Raw genomic sequence first — 18,370 nt, 5'->3', positions numbered from 1 at the left:
TTGATGGGAATTGATAGCAAGCTGCATACTCCATACCGTCCACAGGCGAGTGCGAAAGTGGAAAGAGTGAACAGCACTATTAAAAATAAACTGAGTAAAGTGATGGCAGAGACAGGATTGACATGGCCAGAAGCTTTACCCATTGTACTGTACAGCATCAGAACCACTCCCAGGTCCCCTCTTAATCTGTCTCCCTTTGAAATCTTGTTTGGTCGACAACCGCATGTCATGATTAACCCTCAGGATGATTTGAAGTGTAACAATGAAGTGACTGTAAAATACTTGATTAACATGAGTAAACAGTTAAGGAATCAAAATGATAATCTGAAGTTAGTGATTCCTGATTTACCAGATAGTAATTGTCATGACATTGAACCTGGGGATTATGTAATGATACGGAATTTTCTACGCTCAGGTTGCCTTATTGACAGATGGGAAGGACCATACCAGGTCTTATTGACTAGCACTACAGCATTGAAGGTTGCTGAGAGAGAGACTTGGGTTCATTCGTCCCACTGTAAGAAGGTCGTTGATCCAGAGAAGTCCTGTGATAAGGAACAGACGGTAGAGGTTGTATCACTAGAGTGTCTGTTCCAGGAGGACTAAGGCGGCACCTAAGCATCGAGAACCACAAGATCAAAAGCAGTTGTCGATCCCCTGTTCCCTTTTATTGTTTTTCTCCACTTCCCATCCCCTCTCCCTCAAATTATTTTTCCCCCCTTCTCATTCTTCTTCGTCTCCTCCTAAGATGGACTTGCCTCAAGAGACTGTGATCCGGATTTTCCTGTTGACCATGATGTTGACCAGAGCAGTCTGTTCCGGCGAGAGTACCATGGAGTTCGAGAGAGGTTCTGGAATGGGTTCTGATGACAGAAATGGAGGCGTAGTTTTCCGAGAACAACTTAACCAACAAGTAAAGGCGAGTATCAGAAAACGATCCGATAGCATTGACCATAGAAGGAATTGTGAAGGATTGTTAGCTGAAGAAAACTGTATCTGTAGGCTCTGTGACAATGTCATTGAGGATGGGTGCATAAAGAAATGCCAATCCAGTTTTAATATCCATATGGACCGGCATCCATTGAGTGACTATCACTCCTTAGTGGGTAATGTGTTAAACAAAACAGATTGTTGGGTATGCTCTCAAGTACCTCAGGGTCATAGCAAATCAGGGCTAGTACCATTTCCTTTAACGATAGGGGAGGTACTTGAGTTAAATGGTGGGAGACCGGTGGACCGGAGGTTTAATATCTCCAGCCCTCCTAGTTTGAAGCTCCACCAATACCATGTGGATAGGTCCCTATTATGTTTCAACATCTCCAATCCCCGAAAGCCGGGAAATTGGGAAGTGTCATGGAGTAACCACACCATGACCTTTTCGCATAGAGCAGATAGAATGCCTACAGATACAGAGCTTGTACGCCACATAGCCAGTAGAGGAAAATCTTTCCGGTATAGGTATACCTTAGGAAATAGGATTACTAGAGTTGGAGAGGTATCACCAGGATACTGTGCACATATCGTACAACCTGATACGTGTACTAAGCAGATGGAAGAATTAGGGTTAGGAGATTTCACATGGAAGGTGTGTAATATGGTTATGTCCTACTCCGTCCCATATGTTCTCCCCGATGATGCATATTTCATATGCGGGAGAAAGGCGTACAAGTGGCTTGCCCCAAACTCTGAAGGATTGTGTTATATTGGAAAAGTATTGCCTGAAGTAATGACTGTATCACATGACAAAATGAAAGACATACACAGTGGTGCCCAAGCTCCTTATACTCACACCCATTACGAGCACGTTGTTAAAAGGCACCTGATAGAGAAGACAGAGCATCCGGCCTCTGATCTGATAAGTGAATCCACCGGGATTCAATTCTTAATCGCGTTAGATTTCACCCGCACCGCTAGAGGAGTGCTGAATTATAAATACATATCGGCGCTCGCAAATTTGTTAGATAATATCACTGAAATGTATGATGACACGTTTAGGTATACTGGAAGGGAACTTCAAGCTTACAAAACAGAACTGGTACAGCATAGGATGGTTCTCAATTACCTCACAGCAGTGACAGGCGGATATTGTGTCACACTGGCAACACAATACGGTGTGAAATGTTGCACATATATTACGAATAGCACAGAGGATCCGGTCGAGGTCATAGACCAAAAGATGGACGATATTCTCCAATTGAAGTGGGAATTTCGCAGGAGACACAATCTCACTCTTGCTGCTGTAGGTAATGAGCTGACTGGTTGGGTGTCATGGTTGAACCCGCGAAATTGGTTTTCTGGTTTAGGAGACTGGGCTCAAGGAGTCATAATGGATGTTGGGAAGTTTCTCCTATGTATCTTAGGTGTTGTCATATCGATTGGATTGATATTTAGATGCGGTCAGGCTTTAATGAAGTGCAATCATCGTACTAGGGTAATGAGTTTAAGGAGTGAGGAAACTGTAATTCCAATGGACTTGATTTATGACCCAAATGTAGAAACAATGATGTGATGAAAATGCGATTTCTACGGTCCGTTTCTTTCACCTGTTTTTCCGTTTTCTCCAAGGTAACAAGACCCACTTGGACGAGGAATTTGATGAGCCGATATACAGACAACAGAGGGATTAAAGAAGAAGTTTTGACAACCTGATACACAGATTTTTGATGAACTATGCCATGGATCCCCAGTTTCCCTAGAAATTTTAAAATTACGCTAGCCCAACACTTTTGTAAATCTATGGACATTGACAGCTTTGCTCGCACCTTATGAGCAAATGCACAAAGAAGACTGCATTCAACAGACACCAAACAAGACCTCAATCGACGAATGTACATTTACCTGACATAGAATACCACCGCATTTACCGTAATTATGTCTTTTCTTCATTTCTACAACCCTCAAGTAATGACACACATAGTCGATAGGGAATACAGGCACAGATATCAGCAATCACATATCTCCCCCATTCATGTATCATCGTGTATCATCAACTAAAATGTGCTCCCCCATTTTGTTACAACCAAAGCCGAAAAGAGCTCGGTAAAGTTTGACAGCCCATCCACAGACCCGTACCACGGGATAAGAAGGAATTCAAATGTATACTTCGCAATACCTCGAAGCTTGATTTAAAACACGTACGGCACGATGATACATGACCCCCAAGCACGGATTCATACACACATGCTTCTGCTATCTCACTAGGTCATACCCTTTTCCTACCATCTCCTCTCCTCCCTTACCCAACCATGTAAATGTATTAACCCCTAACATATATTTTTCTCTTTTTGAAATGTTTTCAGGAAGTGGCAGTTATTGTTGACTGCCAAAGGGTGGACTGTCAAAGTCAGAAAAATATCTCTATGCACACTACCATATTTGCACCTCACACAGGTCCGTGCTGCGCATGCGTATGCTCTCCCGTACGTGCGCATACTCACAGTCGCGGGCACCCGCAGGCGCACGGTATGCGTATTTACGGTAGAGTTTATGTGATCGTAGCGTGCGACTCAATCATTACATATTTTCACTATATAATGTATTTTGTAGATCATGGTCCCTTTGATAGATTCTGAAAGTTTGGTTAATATAGAATGTTCATGAACAGAGAAATCCCTCTTTGTTTGATACGAAGGGTCAGACAGGAGTAATACAGTGGTGTTTAGTATCCATCGGAAGAATATTTAATTAGAAATATTCCGGTGTTGGTTTGAAGCAGATCAATCGCTCGTGCGAATAGTTATGGACATAAGAAGTTTATGAACATTTACTTTATTTGCACTTTATTACCCATGCGGCGGGAAACCCAGTTTCCCTCCCACCTGTGCTGTCCTAAACCAGTACATGTTAAATTATGTTTTTAGCTATATTGAGTGTAACTTAGCTCATCAGTGTGAGGTCACTTCCTACACACTTTATTGGCTGGTGCCCAGATAAATAGCATGGGGCTGCACAGTGCCCACATGTCTTGAGGAAGGCTCCTGTAGAGCCGAAACGCGTCGACAATACTGGGCACTGTGCAACCTCGTTTATTCTAAGAAGCTAACCTTTGCGGTATTTCACATTATTTAAATGCATTTTATGAAATTTTGGACTTTTTAAGATTTTTTATTTTTTCAGTGCAATTTATGTTTTCATTTGAGTTCCTTCTTGCGGAGTAACCAAATGTGATTTTATGTGCATGTTTCTGGTTTTCCCAATTATGGGTTGTATGCATTAAAAATTTTTTAAAAAAAAGAACAATCGGACTGATTGGTACTATTTCTTTTTGTGATTTGGAACTACCATACCATACACTGGTTTTTTTTTGGAGTCAGAAACAGTGGTGGACTCAAAAGATACCTTTATGGGAACATCTCCACTATACATTCCGTGAGTGTGGTACGCATTCTTAATGACACAACTATATAGGAGTAAAGATACCTTTATACATCTGTCTCTCCCCACTTTAAAGTGAGTTGAGGTATGCTCTTTCATCCATACCATATGGTGAAGGACACTCAAAGAGGGTGAAGAATTTCTATAGAAACCTTTTGTGCACGCATCTATCTCCTCTATTGTGAGTTAGGGTACGCATGATATCTTGATGGGATAAGGATAACTTCATCTGTGTAAAAAGGAAACTAGATATACAACAAGACTACACATTGTATGTCTGTTTCTTTTTTCCATACAAAATCACCGGGTATGAACTGCTGCCATTGGGAAATATCGTTCTGAGCCACCTTCAGAAGTTGTGAAGTTCCTTTCGGATCCTAAAGATACCATGATAGGATTGTCTCCATTTCTTGTCCTGTGAGTGTGGTACGCATTCCCATTTGATACAGCAGCAATAGGATAAAAAGATACCTTTATATGTTTGACTCGCTTTCACTTTAAAGTGAGTCTAGGTATGCTCTTGCATGCATACTTTATGGTGAAGGATACACAAAGAGGGTGAAGAAATTTTTAAAGAAACCTTTCCGTGCACGTATTTGCCCCTCCCAGTGTGAGTTGGGGTACGCACCACGTATAGACTCCCTCCTTGTGTTGCCTCTTTGGCTTTTTCCTATTGGGATTAGGTTAACTTTATGTATGAAAAGAATTATGTATGTAAAACAATACTACACATTGTATGTTTTTTTTTTTTTTCCTTGTCTTCATATCCAAATCATTGGTCATCTCCTACACTAACTGAGGACGTCCTGTGAATAATTGAGGAACAATCATTTGTGAACATCTTTAAGGGACGTATATATACATCCATTACTCATTTTTTCCATTATTGGCGCTTATACTGAGAAAGATTGTCTTTTTCTTGTGAAAATTTCTGTTTCTTCTTGGGGTGGGGTGACATCCTGCTAGACACTTTTTATTGGTTAAAGCTGCCTTGCGCACATTTTAAAGAACCCAATTCTTTTGCTTTGCATTGTGTTTTTCTTGTCACCTTTTTGGGTTTTTGAATAGTGCTGCATTACTTTTCCATTGTCAATATGTTTTCTCTTAGAGACAACAGGAAAGCAACTTTCGATAGATTATTTAATGATTGCCATGAGACATCAGAATTGATAGATGGCGATTTGGGCAGTATGATGCACAAATTAGAAGGTATTCTCCAGAAAGAAAATAAAATATGGTGGGAAGTAATAACCATTGAAAAATACCTTGCCAATAAATTAATCCCACGCGGGCTGAGAACTGATAAAGTAGCTAGTTTTTCCAACTCTAGTGAAGATTTTAAGAAGGAGTGGGAGAATATCTTGGATTGCTGCTCTTTTAACCTAATGGAACTCATTATTAAAGAGAGGAAAAGACAGTTGAATCTTCTAGAAGAAGAGATTGGGATCTACAAATCTTTAGTAGATCCGTATTCCAATACAGAGGAATACAGAGAACTAGAAAACGCCATACAATTTAGAATAAAAAGAACTGAGAAGTTACTCATAGAAAAGAAAATAAAAAAATTCAATAGGGATAAAAGGACAAAATCTGATTTAGATGAAGTTGTGAGGGAAGTAGCCCCAATAGATGATCTCTCCCAACGCCAGAGAATCCCTAAACCAAACATAGGAGGTAGAGGAAGATTGGGATCAAAGCCCAACTATCAGGATAAACCATCTAAATACTATGGGAGAAATACCCAAAAGAGAAATTACCCACAGAAAGGTCCCTCTAGATTTGGTCATTTTGAGCATAGGGAAAAACAATATGAGGACACTAGGGAGTGGAGACATAATTCCCCTAGAAAACCCACAAGGCCCAATGACTATAAGCATACCTTAGATAAAGAATATTATGTCCCCTTAAATAATCGCTTTTCCACTTTGGAAGATAGAGACATCGACTCCTCTCCTTTTTTAGACCACCGACAGTTCAATCACAGGTACAGATAAAATATAAAAAACGTGGAAAAAGAGGGGGCCTTCTGAATTCTAAACTGAAAAATAAACTCAAACAAAAAAATAAAAGGTGTAATACTAAAATTAGAAAGAAAAAAACACCGAATAATGTTACATTATCCCCCAAAGAAAGACAATCAACGGTCAAAATATTCAATCTGAGTAGACATCTCCTAACTAAGGAACAGACATCCCTGTTAGAAAAGGGACTCAAATACGCTCCCACTAACTCCATCAGACCTTTTGACCTATTTATAGATCTGCAAAAATTCAGCAGGAAACTCACTGTAAAAAAATTCTTCTTAGGAAGGGGAGACTTTGGAGGAGAGGGAGAAACAGTAAATATTGCTCCCTTTCGTCCAAAATCTGTCTTTTATCCACAATACGTCAAGGGACCCTTTATTGACACTTTTTGTACTCTAGTCTTACAAGACTTTGAGAAAATAGAACAAAGACCAAGAAAAACCAAAACTAACATCTCTAATCTCACGTTCAAAGAACGTAAAGCCCTTAAGGAACTAAAAACAGATAAAAATTTAATAATTAAGCCTGCAGATAAAGGGGGGGGTATCGTCCTAATGGATGTAGAAAAATACGAGAAAGAAATGTATCGACAATTAGACGATACTACCACGTATAGAAAACTTAGAGGAGATCCTTTAACCTCCACGCAGGAGAAATGCAAAAACTTGATTGATAAATATCAGAAAAAAAGGTACCATCACTAGTAAGGAAGCTGCATTTCTCCTCAATGAGGACCCAAAAACTCCAGTAATTTATTTACTGCCTAAGGTCCACAAATGTCTGGTGGACCCTCCGGGAAGACCAATTATCTCGGGAGTGGAATCCACCACTGCCAATTTATCTCAATATATTGACTCTTTCCTGCAGCCTTTAGTTAAAAAAAATCAATCCCATCTTTCAGATACCAGAGATTTTTTGATCAATTTGGAAAAAATAAAATGGGATGAGGGACTCACTTTAGTTACTGCTGATGTGAGTTCCCTCTATACTATCATTAACCATGATCAAGGTATTGAAGCAACCAAGTATTTTTTAGGAAATTCAGACATGTCTAAAGATCTACAGGAATTTATATTGGAAGGTATTCGTTTTATTCTTACCAACAATACCTTTTTGTTTAAGGATGATTTTTACATCCAGAAAACAGGGACCGCTATGGGCACCAGGTTCGCTCCGAGTTATGCTAACCTGTTCATGGGGTTGTGGGAACTTGAAACCATCTGGACCAATAACCCCTTGGGAGCGAACCTGGTGTCCTATATGCGTTACATTGATGATATTTTTTTGATTTGGAGGGGCGGAGATGATCTTCTTAACGAGTTTCTAACATCCCTGAATACTAATAATAAAAATATCAAGTTATCATTTACTACTAGTTCCAGTACTATCAATTTCTTGGACATCACTGTGTATGTCAAAAATGGAAAATTACATACCATGAACTACACCAAGCCGACTGATTCTGTTTCCTACATCCCCATGACCAGCTGTCATCATGATAGCTGGCTTAACTCCATACCAAAGAGTCAGATTAACCGTCTGAGACGGAATTGTACCGAGCAGGAAGTTTTCATCAAACAAGCAGATGAAATGAAATCTAAATTCAAGGCCTGTGGTTATAATGAGAGGAATATTAACTTGGAAATTTCCAAATTTACGGAATCTAATCGGGAGGAATTACTAAAAACTAAAAGGAAAAAAGATACCAATCAAGATCAATACCAATGGGCGTTCATAACAGAATATACCAGTCAACATAGATTAATGGAGAAAATTATTCGAAAACACTGGGACATACTTAAAAATGACCCAGTGATTGGTTCTAATATTCCAGACAAACCAACATACATCTACAGAAAAGCCCCAAACCTAAAAACAAAATTGGTATCAAGCGTGTTCCGCCCGATATCTAGAGATCCGATAATCAAATCCCAAGGCTTCCATAGATGCGGCTGTTGCCAAGGATGTAAGAATGTGGAATACACTGGCATCAGTAAATTCGAGAAAATAGAAATTAATGGGAAGGAAGTCTTAATAAAGGACTTCATAACTTGCAATTCAAAAAACGTTATATATGTCATCCAATGCTCTTGCGACAAGTTTTATATAGGCCGTACGTCTAGACAATTAAAAATCCGCCTATCAGAACATCTTAGAAATATTAGAAAAGGCCTTGAAACACATGCCCTATCTCATCACTTCAAAGAGGTCCATGAAAGCTCAACTAAGTATATTAAAGCATTTTATGGTATTAGGACTGTTAAGGGTAATATTAGAGGTGGGAGTATAGCGAAATCTTTAGCAAAATTAGAAATGAATTGTATTTATTCCTACAAAACTTTAGTACCACAAGGCCTCAATAAGGACTTTGAGCTAAAATGGTTTCTTTAAAATAGGATGTATGTAGTATCTAGACTGTTCGATCATTTTTTCATGTGTTCTTTCTAGATTTCTCATTATTCATCTTGTACGGACACACCTTATGTGGCATCATATAAATTTTTTTGACTGAGTAATCTTATGGACTTCGGTTCCTATTATGGAAGACAATATGGACAACATCACAGATGAAAAATAATAAAAAAGAAGAAAAAAGATGAAAGATCTTCTACTACTCATATACCTTTTTTGACATATTTGTGTATGTAATAACAGAGTGGTTGCCGATTATTGTCATTATTATTTTTTCTGTTAATCCTAAAATGTTCATTTCTGTGTACATCAATGGTAAGATGTCATTTAATAACTTGTATTTTTACAATTTTTATGCCTCGGGGAACAAGTACCGCTGGACAGAGCATCCTTTTGTGTCCCTAGCATAATTCACTTTTAAACCTCATGTGGAACGCACAAATCGAGCGCTGGAACGCAAATGACGTAATCATCTGGCATCCGCTTCCGGGAATAAATCCCGTGTGGAACGCACAAATTCAGTGTTGGAACGCAAATGGCGTCATCGCCTGGCGTCTGTTTCCGGGAGTAGGCCGTGGAACGCATGTATGCGCCGTGGAACGCATACATGCGCGATAAGGAAACCAGTGGCGAGCGCTATGCGCAGACGCCGTTTGGCTTGTGCACCTGGTAGTAGGGAACCGTTCCTACTGCTCTATGTTCATGAGGGAATAATTACTCTAGCCCACATCCCTCTAGGTCTCTGTTTCCTGTCAGATCGTATATTTCCCTTTTTATATTTGTTCAAATCATAGTTCTTATACAAAATGCTGGCCTGGGAAAGGTTTTCTCCTAAACCAGTACATGTTAAATTATGTTTTTAGCTATATTGAGTGTAACTTAGCTCATCAGTGTGAGGTCACTTCCTACACACTTTATTGGCTGGTGCCCAGATAAATAGCATGGGGCTGCACAGTGCCCACATGTCTTGAGGAAGGCTCCTGTAGAGCCGAAACGCGTCGACAATACTGGGCACTGTGCAACCTCGTTTATTCTAAGAAGCTAACCTTTGAGGTATTTCACATTATTTAAATGCATTTTATGAAATTTTGGACTTTTTAAGATTTTTTATTTTTTCAGTGCAATTTATGTTTTCATTTGAGTTCCTTCTTGCGGAGTAACCAAATGTGATTTTATGTGCATGTTTCTGGTTTTCCCAATTATGGGTTGTATGCATTAAAAAATTTTTAAAAAAAAGAACAATCGGACTGATTGGTACTATTTCTTTTTGTGATTTGGAACTACCATACCATACACTGGTTTTTTTTGGAGTCAGAAACAGTGGTGGACTCAAAAGATACCTTTATGGGAACATCTCCACTATACATTCCGTGAGTGTGGTACGCATTCTTAATGACACAACTATATAGGAGTAAAGATGATACCTTTATACATCTGTCTCTCCCCACTTTAAAGTGAGTTGAGGTATGCTCTTTCATCCATACCATATAGTGAAGGACACTCAAAGAGGGTGAAGAATTTCTATAGAAACCTTTTGTGCACGCATCTATCTCCTCTATTGTGAGTTAGGGTACGCATGATATCTTGATGGGATAAGGATAACTTCATCTGTGTAAAAAGGAAACTAGATATACAACAAGACTACACATTGTATGTCTGTTTCTTTTTTCCATACAAAATCACCGGGTATGAACTGCTGCCATTGGGAAATATCGTTCTGAGCCACCTTCAGAAGTTGTGAAGTTCCTTTCGGATCCTAAAGATACCATGATAGGATTGTCTCCATTTCTTGTCCTGTGAGTGTGGTACGCATTCCCATTTGATACAGCAGCAATAGGATAAAAAGATACCTTTATATGTTTGACTCGCTTTCACTTTAAAGTGAGTCTAGGTATGCTCTTGCATGCATACTTTATGGTGAAGGATACACAAAGAGGGTGAAGAAATTTTTAAAGAAACCTTTCCGTGCACGTATTTGCCCCTCCCAGTGTGAGTTGGGGTACGCACCACGTATAGACTCCCTCCTTGTGTTGCCTCTTTGGCTTTTTCCTATTGGGATTAGGTTAACTTTATGTATGAAAAGAATTCTGTATGTAAAACAATACTACACATTGTATGTTTTTTTTTTTTTTTCCTTGTCTTCATATCCAAATCATTGGTCATCTCCTACACTAACTGAGGACGTCCTGTGAATAATTGAGGAACAATCATTTGTGAACATCTTTAAGGGACGTATATATACATCCATTACTCATTTTTTCCATTATTGGCGCTTATACTGAGAAAGATTGTCTTTTTCTTGTGAAAATTTCTGTTTCTTCTTGGGGTGGGGTGACATCCTGCTAGACACTTTTTATTGGTTAAAGCTGCCTTGCGCACATTTTAAAGAACCCAATTCTTTTGCTTTGCATTGTATTTACGGTAGAGTTTATGTGATCGTAGCGTGCGACTCAATCATTACATATTTTCACTATATAATGTATTTTGTAGATCATGGTCCCTTTGATAGATTCTGAAAGTTTGGTTAATATAGAATGTTCATGAACAGAGAAATCCCTCTTTGTTTGATACGAAGGGTCAGACAGGAGTAATACAGTGGTGTTTAGTATCCATCGGAAGAATATTTAATTAGAAATATTCCGGTGTTGGTTTGAATCAGATCAATCGCTCGTGCGAATAGTTATGGACATAAGAAGTTTATGAACATTTACTTTATTTGCACTTTATTACCCATGCGGCGGGAAACCCAGTTTCCCTCCCACCTGAGCTGTTGGAAATAGTCACAGCCCACCTGTATGAATCAACCTATGACCTTTTGTTATAATGCGAAGCCGAATTCCTGTGTCCAATGAACAATGAGATTGTAGGGACCATTGAATTGCATGGTGTGTGGGGCATAAATAGAAAGGCCGATCACGTCCAGCTCTTACTCTTCAACGGTTATCATTGCTGAAAATCGGGAGCTGGGTGTCCAGAGGCGCATGCGATCGTTTCCTTTGTGCGTAAGTTTTTCTCCGTAATCATACTGTTTCTCTCTTGTTATTATGGGCCATATCTTTCTCTCTCTTCTCTTTCTCTCATTTTTCTCTTAAACTTAATTGTATTGTATTCACTGTGTAGTTACCTGGTTAGTTAGTCTATGTTATATTGTAGTGTATGATTTGTATTTGTATTAATTCTTTTGCAAGTATATCAATCAAATATATATATATTAGGCGTTGGACCCTAAGCCCAGGTATCTGTGTATTTCTTATAGAGTTAGGTATTCTCAGAGCGTCGGTGACGCTCAAACTGCTTTTAAGCTAGTAAGGTTATACTGTGTTGCATTTACACCATATCACTACACAAAGGGTTTACTGCATAATACACTGTTTATGGTTTAGATATAAAGGTTTTACATTGTGAGCGTATGCGCCGCTGGTGATCTCCTCGTGGTCTCGAGCGGTCGCATCGCTATAGCGAACCATTACGGTAGTCGGCAGCCAATAGCGGGCCTGCCAGTGATCTCTTGGCCGTGAGCGAACGTAACGCTTGAGCGTCTCGACCACGGCTAAGCGATCGTTACGCAACGTGCGTACCCTTGCGGTACTTCATACGTAGTTAGCGTACAGTGTTCTTAGACCTCATAAAGGGTATTATATACGATAAATATTTAGCTTTATCAATATATGTATATACTATTACTATTATTATTATTATTATTATTATTATTATTATTTTATTTATTTTACATCTTTCTTGGGTTCAAGTTCAGAACATGGGGGCCCCCGGAAACTTCAATGTACCAGGCTCCAAGATTTCTGTTGCCAGCACTGGCCCTGATTTGTGAAAACAAATATATAGGCTTGTGTGTCTATATATGTAGGGATTGTGTATATCCATATATGTAGATAGATAGATAGATAGACACGCAAGGTATGGATAGGGAGGAAGGGCACACAGAAATACAGAAGGTGATAGGAGATAGTGAAGAAGTGCTATAGTCTAGTCAGGTTATTAGAAGTAATTGTATAAAGTGATACACACATTTCACATAAAGCGTTACTGTTTGGATTCCATTTTACTAGGTGTCTCGGTTTTGCATAAATATAGCATTGTGGCAAGACTTCATCACTGTATCACTATCAAGGGGTTTTGTAATGCAAATGTTTCCATGCTACATATGCAAAGAGGTAAACTGAAGATACAAAACAAAAATATTAGTATGATTACCACTTGGTTTGTTTGTTTTACAGATACCCCAGGGCTTTTTGTATTGATGTATGAAAAGAGCAAAACATTGTCATCCTAAAGACAATAAGAGCTGTTGACATTTCTTGAAAAAAATGTGTGTTCTTGTCCACAGCTCACTGCTTGTGAATACATTGTTTGTTTTTCTATTGCTACTTGATTTAAAGACATAAACTTTGGCAGAAGAATAACATTTAGCTTTGTTGGTCTCTACTGTTTACTGTGGCAGTGTAAATCAACTTTGAGGCACTGTCATTGTAGAAGAATTATCCTCACTTAAAACTGAAAGATTTGTTTTATACTGTGTTTTACCATACAGTAAAACAGGAAAAGCACAATTGAATTAATAAAAAAAAAAAATCTTACATTAATTGCAAATTTTATGATTACTATTAAGTCAAAGCAGTATACATTTACAACAGTTTTCATTTTGCAGGACTTTACATCAGATTACACAGAGTTTATCTGAGCAACACAATGTCATGAATTTCAGTGAGGCATGGCCAGCAAATTACAGCCAAGGTCAGAAAATGTCTTTAAAATGTTTTAGAAGAGAAAATTCAAAGAAATTAAATTGAATTTTATATAAGAAACTGATTATGATTATTATTATTATTATTATTATTATTATTATTATTATTTTCGGAGTACATAGTTCTTGGTCTTACAATTCATCCACTAATAGTACACATTGCATGTTTTGCATTGTCGGGCCCACTTACCGAATTGGTTCTATGGTGTTTCAGAAATAAATTGCACTGGCCAATATCAGGCAGGTCTTTCAATAATCATGTGCAGCTATAAGGCCAACACCAAATAAAACAGTGTACTTAGTGCTGGACCATGTAGAAGATGAGGTCCCAGGACAATCTGTGCACATATTTACAGTATGTAGTACCAGATGCAGCGTAAGACTGAATGAACTAATGAAGCCATGCCCAGTCTTTTGCTATACAGGCCACAGCTATGGAAATGTTTAATGCAATAGGCGCCATTTTCAGCACACACAATGCAAAATAAAAAGCATGCCCAATGATCTCGCAGCTGCTTGAATAACTCTGCACATCCTCAGTGTGGATAATCGCAGGTGCAATTGCCATAATGTCTGTCAGTGAATTAGGCCAGCTTTATACTGTAAAGGCTCTATGTGACAGTTCCAAATGACATGATTTTAGATGTTTTTGCCAATTTTAAAAGAAATCAAGAAACACTCAAGGAATTGCGCACATCTATTATAAAAAGGGACCCAAACATTTCAGACACTGTGGCTGTAAGAATTATGGGCCTCATTCAGAGCTGGACGCTGTGCCCACCGCTCCTGCATTTTTGTATCCTGCTGCTACAAACAGTTCGAGGCTGAGGCCTAGCAGGCACTTTGTGTGATGATGCAGGATCCGTTCTGCACATACACAGAACAGGTCCTGTGCATGTGCAGATGACCCACCATCAGAGATGTGTGCATACCAGAATTACAGGAACCACAGCAGCTTCTTGCTTGTGATACATTTGGACCAATAGAAATAAATGAGGACTTTTTTTCAATTTTGTATTCGATTTTGAATTCAATTTAATAGGTGATATTATAGGGGATTGTGAAATGGATATCCTAAACCGAACAAAGAATCACTGGTCAAAATTGAACAAAATCGAATTCCGTTTTGAAATCGATTTAAAAATCAAATCTTAATAAATGTGGGATTTGATGAGTGAAAAAGAATGTTGATTTGATTTGATTTCTATCAGTTTAAAACGAACTTAAAATCGAATACAAATCAAACTTTAATATACCACTAGTAGTTTAAATATATTGGACACAGTCATTTATTATTATTATTATTATTATTATTATTATTATTCTCACCTGATCAATGGTGGAATTTCCGAATTTCCTCAGAAGAATGTTTAAAATTTTCCCCTTCTCATAACTAAGATTGACATTTATTTTACCTTGACATAAAATTGTCTTTGGATCCTCTATTTCCATTCACTTCGAGTGATATTAGTTCAAGTTGCAAGAGTATCATTTTAAGTTATGGATCTTTCATATTATTTTTATTGTTATTTAGTTATATAGAACTAACATATCCTGTTGCTATATGCGTGTGTGTCTGTGCGTGTGTGTGTGTGTGTGTGTGTGTGTGTGTGTGTGTGTGAGATTCTTTTAGATTTTGTTATTACTATAAATTATTATGTTTCTGAAGGTTATTTTTTTTGTACTGATGGAACAAAAATACATAAATTGCTAAGTTTAGCCCTCATACACCCTCATATGCACAGGAGCATTAAACTAAAACAAAAACAAATGCAGATTTTGCAAAGTCCAATTTATAATAGTGCTGACTTCGCTGTCTAGGGTGACTCCAGATCAATTTAACTTGAAAAAAACTGTAGCTTAATGATTTTAGCACCTTGCTTATTAAGCATATAAACATAACCATGGTATAAACGTTCATACTGGTTATTTATGTAGCTCAGCATCTAATTACACAGTGCTATTGCTTACAAGAGATAGAATTTAGAAATAATAATTCAGTCCTGACATTGGACTGTGCCGATGTACTCCTTTGGCACTTGTTAGCTACCTTTCCCAGCTACAATAGCTATGAATATTGAAAAGAAAAGCCAGCACTTTTGCACTATTATTCTGTATGTGAGAGAACGGTGTGTGGATTGCTGCATGACAGCACCTGATATAAAAGTTGACAAATGCTGCAAGTTACAACTTACAAGCTGAGGTCTTCGGAAGCTGTTACTATTGTCAGTTAGCTATTGTTATACTTTTCTATTCAAAAAGCAAAATTTGCATGGCTTGAAAGCACAGGGGGTTTTCATTACTTTTTCATGATAAGCAGCTCACTGATGCAACCACAAAAATTAGTTTTCTATTTGCAAGAGGTGATATTGATATGATCAGAACAGGTTCATAATAAAAGGTAAATCTGATTTTTTAAAGGACACCAGTAGACTTTTACCATGCTTTGGACTTCAAGTTTGGTGGAGATCAGCATTCTTCCACGTATTTCATATAACTTTTTCCATATGACAGTATATAATGCTCATACCATATACATATATACATACCTCCCAACACGGCCCTCTCCAGGAGGGATAGAATGCTCTGCTCCTGGACTTCCCTCTTAAGTTATGAATGCCATCACCTGTGCTGAAACACCTTTTATCCATTAACCTGTTTAAAACAGGTGTCAGCAATCATAAATTAGGAGAAAAGTCCAGAAGCAGAGCATTGTGTCCCTCCTGGAGAGGCTCATGTTGGGAGGTATGTAAAATAACATTTTAAAATAGAAGTGTCACTGGAGGTTAAATGAAAGATAAATTAGGATTAAACCAGCAATATACCGTACTTGGAGAACATGCTACATTTAAATTAGTGAGGTTTAAATTAATGAGGTTGATGAGACAAATGAGATAGTACTGTATAGGGCCCTACTCACTGGCCGACCCGCCGCTGAGCTGCCCGACGGCGGATACGGCCGACGAGCGACCCGGCGGCGGGGGGGGGGCAGTGACGGGGGGAGTGAAGTTTCTTCACTCCCCCCGTCACGCGGCTGCATTGAAGTGCAGGCAAATATGGACGAGATCGTCCATATTGGCCTGCATGCACAGCCGACGGGAGACCAGCGATGAACGAGCGCAGGGCCGCGCATCGTTCATCGCAGGAGTCTCCACACTGAAAGATATGAACGAGTTCTCGTTCATTTATGAACGAGATCGTTCATATCTTTCAAAAAATCGGCATGTGTGTAGGGGCCCTGTCACAATGTTGATGCTTTCACTTGTGCAAAATCACTGTGTATATCATACATGTGAAGATAGACCAAGGGCAAATGCAGGATTTCTGGAGGGGGGTTTCCAAATGTTTGGTTATAGAGCATAGATTTGGTTGTGGCCTGCCCATGAAGGATGCATAATTAACATGTAGCAAGTTATAGTCTGCCCCAAACAAAGTGCAGTTTATGCAATTTAGTGCTTCAGACATATGCGAGGGCCCAATGATCACGGTAAGCCACTTAGCAGATTCTCTCTCTGGTGCAAGGATGATAACTCAGATCCACAGACAGACACACACACAGCAGACTTAGAGGCCTATGTAGTAAGCCTTGGAAAGAGATAAAATGAATGGAGATAAAGCACCAACCAACCAACCAACCAACCAGCTCCTATCATTTTTCAAACACAGCCTGTAACATGGCCGTTAGGAGCTGATTGGTACTTTGGGGGTCATTCCAAGTTGATCGCTCTCTAGCAGTTTTTAGCAGCCAGGCAAACGCATAGTCGCCGCCGACGGGGGAGTGTATTCTCACTTTGCAGGAGTGCGAACGCCTGTGCAGCAGAGTGCCTGCAAACACATTTTGTGCAAAACAAGACCATCCCTGTAGTTAGTTATCCTGTGCAATGATTGCTGCGATGAGTGACATGGTAATAACGTCAGATACCCGCCCAGCAAACACCCGGCCACACCTGCATTTTTCCAAACACTCCTAGAAAAGGGTCAGTTGCCACCCAGAAATGCCCACTTCCTGTCAATCTCCTTGCGATCGGCTGTGCATTTGGAATCGTCATTAGAACCAGTGCAAAACAACAAAGGACTTTGTTCCTGTACGATGTGCGTGTGCATTGCGATGCATACACATGCACAGATTAGCCATTTCTTTCACTGATCGCTATGCAGCGAATAACGGAAGCTAGCGATCAACTCGGAATGACCCCCTTTATCTCCGTGTGCTAGGATTTTCCAAATGTCTGGTCCAACAAAAAATCCTTCTTTCAATTTGGCATCTAAGTCCTGGATACTTTTCACACATTTGGACATATGTTCTAAACCTTGGAGATTGATAAATTGAAGAAAGATAAGGTACTAACCAATCAGCTACTAAAATATTTTTTTTAAACATAGCCTGTAACATGGCAGTTAGGAGCTGATTGGTTGGTGCTCTATCTCTCTCCACTCTACATCTACCCCATCTACATCTACCCCATATACGTAAACCACTCTTCTGCTTTGTGAAAAGTTTTTACAAACAGCTTCATAAATACTGGTTTGATGTGAAGAGGGGGCCAGAGTTCTACCAAAACTTTCCCAAGGTGATATTTTTGTATCCAGGTTTTAAATCAGCCCTGCTTCCTTATTGTTTTCAATTCAGTGTTGGCCTTTAGTTGTCCCATTTACACAAAAAACCTGGGTACTTGGGGGTAAATTTACTTAATACTGGGAGTTTTATTTAAGATGGGATGTTGCCCATAGCAACCAATCAGATTCCAGGTATTACCTTCTAGAAGGTGCTAAATAAATGAGAAGTGGAATCTGATTG

At 38.9% G+C, this 18,370-nt stretch overlaps 1 long non-coding RNA gene across 1 annotated transcript in view; it reads left to right on the top strand.

Annotated features, from left to right (window-relative positions):
- The window catches only part of LOC134935319 (uncharacterized), a 73,779-nt gene extending 63,821 nt beyond the window's left edge, over positions 1–9,958 (top strand). Inside the window, exon 3 of the long non-coding RNA XR_010180053.1 lies at positions 8,847–9,958. This is a non-coding gene — a long non-coding RNA (uncharacterized LOC134935319). The remainder of the gene's footprint in view (positions 1–8,846) is intronic.
- The last annotated feature ends 8,412 nt before the right edge of the window (positions 9,959–18,370 follow it).

The sequence above is a fragment of the Pseudophryne corroboree genome, chromosome 6 (genome assembly GCF_028390025.1).
Source record: "Pseudophryne corroboree isolate aPseCor3 chromosome 6, aPseCor3.hap2, whole genome shotgun sequence".
Taxonomy (NCBI): domain Eukaryota; kingdom Metazoa; phylum Chordata; class Amphibia; order Anura; family Myobatrachidae; genus Pseudophryne; species Pseudophryne corroboree.
Note: the sequence above shows the minus strand (reverse complement) of the source record. Positions and strands in the feature narration are given on the sequence as shown.